The sequence below is a fragment of the Triticum aestivum genome, chromosome 4B, assembly GCF_018294505.1.
Source record: "Triticum aestivum cultivar Chinese Spring chromosome 4B, IWGSC CS RefSeq v2.1, whole genome shotgun sequence".
Taxonomy (NCBI): domain Eukaryota; kingdom Viridiplantae; phylum Streptophyta; class Magnoliopsida; order Poales; family Poaceae; genus Triticum; species Triticum aestivum.
Window position 1 is genome coordinate 144,635,808 of NC_057804.1, and position 4,605 is coordinate 144,640,412.

The 4,605-nt window shown below is 44.3% G+C and overlaps 1 long non-coding RNA gene across 1 annotated transcript; it reads left to right on the forward strand.

Moving 5' to 3' along the window:
- The first annotated feature begins 2,180 nt into the window (after positions 1-2,180).
- On the forward strand, positions 2,181-3,615 carry LOC123094650 (uncharacterized). Its single transcript, XR_006445902.1, has 3 exons — positions 2,181-2,226; positions 3,292-3,460; positions 3,552-3,615. It is a non-coding gene; the product is annotated as an uncharacterized lncRNA (long non-coding RNA).
- The last annotated feature ends 990 nt before the right edge of the window (positions 3,616-4,605 follow it).

Here is a 4,605-nt window from a genome sequence, read left to right on the forward strand (position 1 = left end):
TTGCTAGCCTTCTCATGCTTCCCGTCAGTGCCGCCACCATTCTACCTCATCTCCCGTGGTCTTAGGGCCATGGAGGAGCGGTGGATCCCGGCCCTTGCCGACGAGAGGGTTCCTTTTTAATGCTTTTTTGAGTTTTGTTAGGTTTTGTGTCCTGCTTAGAGATGCGAAGCGGCGGCGGCTCTCTATAGATGGAATAAGGCCTCCCCGCCTAGCCCCCGTTCTGGTGGTGTTTCTGGCATCGTCGGAGAGCGCGTGGAGGTTTTCTTTGCTGGATCTCGTGGGATTCGGTCGGCGTTTGTCTTTGATGGATCCACGTGGATCCGGTCTTTGTTTGTCTGTGTTTGTGTGTCTACATGTTGGATCGATCTATGCTTCTCTTCATCGGCGGCGGTTGCTATTCTGGTGCGCTGGTCCTATATGGCCTTAGGACGACAACTTTCCTACAATCTACTACAACAAGGTTTGCCCGCCCCGATGAGGGAGGGGTGCTGACGGCAGCGCACCTTCGCCTCGCTCCAGTGCTTGTAGTCGTCGCTAGGTGGTCTACGGACTTGAATGTATCTTTTACATGTGGTGTTCTTTGTGCTACCTCGCCAGTTGATAAATACTCCCTCCATTTCAAATTATAAGGTGTATTAGTTTTTTAAAAGTTAAACATGTGCATGTTCGACCAAGTTTTTAGGAAAATGTATCAATATCTACATCACCAAATTTGTATCATTGGATCCACCATGAAAAGCATTCTCATATTTTATTTATTTTATATTGTAGATGTTGATATTCTATTCTATAATCTTGATCAAACATACATAAGTTCGACTTGCACGGAAATCAATACACCTTATATTCTGAAATGGGGGGAATAGATCGGAAATTTTCTTTGCAGAAAAAAAGGCAAACTCACTCATATATAGTCTTGTTAAAGAAGAAATCTACCCATCATCCAGAAAGTACAAATTTGGCAGATTTTCATAGCAGCCGCAAGCTTAGCAATCAGTACCGCCACTAGCACCCAATCCATCAAAGAAAATGAGTAGGGCCGTTGGTTGAGCGAGCGCAGGAAATTGATTGAGCATCTGGACGCGGTGGGTCGCCGCGTCGCAATAATACCACGACGAGCATACTCTATGTCCTACGTGTTGATCGATGATGGGTCACTGCCACGCCCCGTCCGCATCTCACACCACCTATCGAGCTCGAGCCACCGCATACTCTGTTTTCTTTCTTTGCCAGGCAAAATTGATGTTTTCTTCTGGGCTGGCTGGGTAGATCACCATCTCTGGCTCAGGGATGACTCGGATGCTCATCGTCACATGGTTGATGGCAAATCCGTCCGAGATATTCCAAACAAATCGACAACTTGCAGAATGTTGTGGACTAGATAGACAAGTATGGCAGACGCCAACCCAGGGACAGCCAAATTCAATAACATCTACTGGGGCAGAGATACCCACGAAAGAAAAAAATTAGGCACATGATTTTCTTTAAGAAACAAAAAAATATAGACGCGCACAGCATGCAAAAAAAAAAAAGAGCAACAAAAATAGCCATTTTTTCAATTTTTTTGCGGGGAATAAAAATAGCCATTGCAACAGGAAATTAAACTAGAGACTTATCATCAAAGCCTTATTTTTTGCGGAAAGGTGAAAACACAAATCCTTAAAAACGTCCCTGCTGAAATTGAAAAACACATCCAAGTCGCCGGGGTTGCAAAGTCTTCTTTCTACATCAACCATCAGTCATGCGCCGTGAGCAAAACTTGTTGCCGTCTTTGGGCCACAGTTTCAGCGGAGTAAACTTGCGTAAAAGCATGAGCTTGTAAAATCAGCGGAGCAGAATTCATTAAATTATATAGGAACTCCTGATTTGAGTTAACAGAATTTTTACGTGTGAATTATAGTGAAAACGGATTGTTAGGAAAAGTCTCCGGTAAAATCCATGTATATGAATCAAAACAAACCACATAAAAAATCAAATAAATTTATCCTCTCAGTTTTTCTATGCAAAATAAAAATGAGACCATTAGTGAAAACGAGAACTCACTAAGGTAGTGCCTCAAGCTGGGTTATGCAGGTAAAGTAGAAAAAGAAATCACGAAAACAAAGGGACAGCGACATGCTGTCTACAAGATAGGGGAAGGATCTTGGTTCGCCATGATCATTGGAGCCTTGGTCAGTAGAGCTTATCGCAATGTTGCTCCCTTCATTTCATGTGACTTTGGCCAAGGTATTCTTTTCCCCACGGTACCTGTCATTTTGCACACCCCAATGTGTTTCACCTGTAAATTATTTTCGTCTTTGCCGCCTCGTTGTGAATCCTTCTTAAAAACAAATTTGGCGACAGCGCCTCGTTGTGTATCCAATTCGACACCATCCAGTCATTCGCGTAGGGAGTGGGGAGTGCCGGCTTGTTTGTTCGTTTTATTCTGTACAATTTTTGTTTGGTAATGACTGGTGAAGTGCATCTCGTGAGAAGCGATCAGGATATGACTCGGCTCGATATACGAAACAAATCAAAAGCGCGTCTGAACCCTTATTTTTTCGACCAGACATGCGAGCATACATAGTACTACATCACACGAGGAAACCATGTCGTTGGTCCGCTTCCTCCACACTTTCACTGCGGTATTTTCTCTTCACTATAATTGTCACACGTGTGGCATCTAATGGGGTTGTGCCGCACGTCTTGTATGGCACGGAGACAACCCAGCCCGCACAATAGCGTCCGGACGCATCCAGCCACAATCCGCACGTCCGGTGTGTGGCACAATCGCCCATACATCCGCGCGATCGAGCACGCTGCCCGCACGACCTAACGCGCCCGTCATTCCGGCCTGCCTTCCAACCCCATTCCGCCCTGCCGTCGTCGTCTCCTACCTCTCGATCCCTTACCTTCATCGTCTTCCTTCTCTGGTTGCCATGGCAACCAGACCAGATCTCTAGCACCTCCCCACCCCCCATCCAGGGGAAAAGAAAAGAAGGGATTTGGGTGCTGCATAGAGAGGGAGAAAAATAATTGCCACATGTTTCTGATGTTAGTTGCCACCTATCTTTGCCGTCAGCTACCACAATATAGTGTTGTTAGTTTCCATCATATTATGCTTGCTGTTGCCATCGGTTCGAAATGATAGTTGGCATCCAGATTTTAGAAAAGAGAATGAAAGTCCATGTCCTACTTGCCATGATGTGTTGGTTGTCTATGCAAAAAATGTGATAAGATTGCCGTGTTTTCTTGTATGTTCAAACAGAAAGAATGCATTTTGCGGATATTGATGCGTTCTTATTCATGCAGTGACTGAAAACAAAGTGGGAGAAAAAAAGAGAAAAAATGAATCATGAAGACGACACTGATCCTTGGTTTTCTCAAAGGCCAGAAACGCCCCCTTGGGATGTAGCAGAGTACAATCAACTCATTTCTGCAGGGCCGTTACTGTCACTACTAGAGCAGTACGCAAACATCGGTACGATGCATCGTCAAAAAAGGGGCAGTTGCCATATTTGTGACAAGGAAGATGGCATTCTACTTATGTCCTACAATGTCATTTTTCGCAGTTTCTTATGATCTAACCACACACACACACACATGGATACCATGGCAAGTGCAAGCACATGGCGCAAACGCTAATAGATGTATGTGCGACCAACTTCAAGTAGCCAATGTGGCAAATCAAGGTAACGCGTACAGAAAAGAAATATACTGGTGTCGACATGAAATTAAACTTGCAAGGATGGCAAAGACTTACGAGTTGTATGAAAAAACGCAGTGCCTTCATCTAGCGCGTGGCAACAGGTGGCAACCATGTACCTGCCATCAATGTCGTACACAGGTGAGACGAATGAAGTGAATTTGTGGACACTGATTCAGGAGAATGAACTTAGGACAAATGCAGTTGCCATGCCTGGACAACTGCATTTGCCATGAGCCCATGACTAGACAGGTGCAGTTGCCATGCATGGATAACTGCATTTGCCATGCCTTGGACAAATACAGTGCTACTCCTGGGTTGCCATGCATGCATAACTACATTTGTCATGCCTGGACAAATGCATTGCCATGCCTGCACAGATGCAGTTGCCATGTCAAATCAAATGTAGTTTCCATACCTAATCAAAATGTGATTCATGTATCTAAACAACTGTGGATGACAAGTGTGAACAAAAATCTGTGTGGCATGGTTGAACTACTACATGTGCCATGTTGTACAAACTACAGTTGCCATGCATTGACCAACTGCTAAATGATCACAAGTTTTTATGGTGGAACCACACCGGCAAACATCTCATGGCAAGCTTCGCAGTTGCAATCCAATGCTATTGCAGATAGAGCACATCAAGTTCGAATGACAAACCAGATGCGATTAGCGCATGAGGCACAATAAGGTAAAAAATATGTGAACTAGCAAAACAATAGTGCATTTGTTTTTGTGGAAAACATGGGGGGAAATGGATTTGTCACGGTGATGGCGGAAAAGAACAAAAATGCTATCAAGTGGACACGTGCACCTAGAATGCATGTTTTGATGATAAAGGATGTTGGTTGCCATGCATTGGCAACAATAGTTGCCATGGTTGTTGAAATGTAGCTGCCATGCCTCAAAAATAGCAG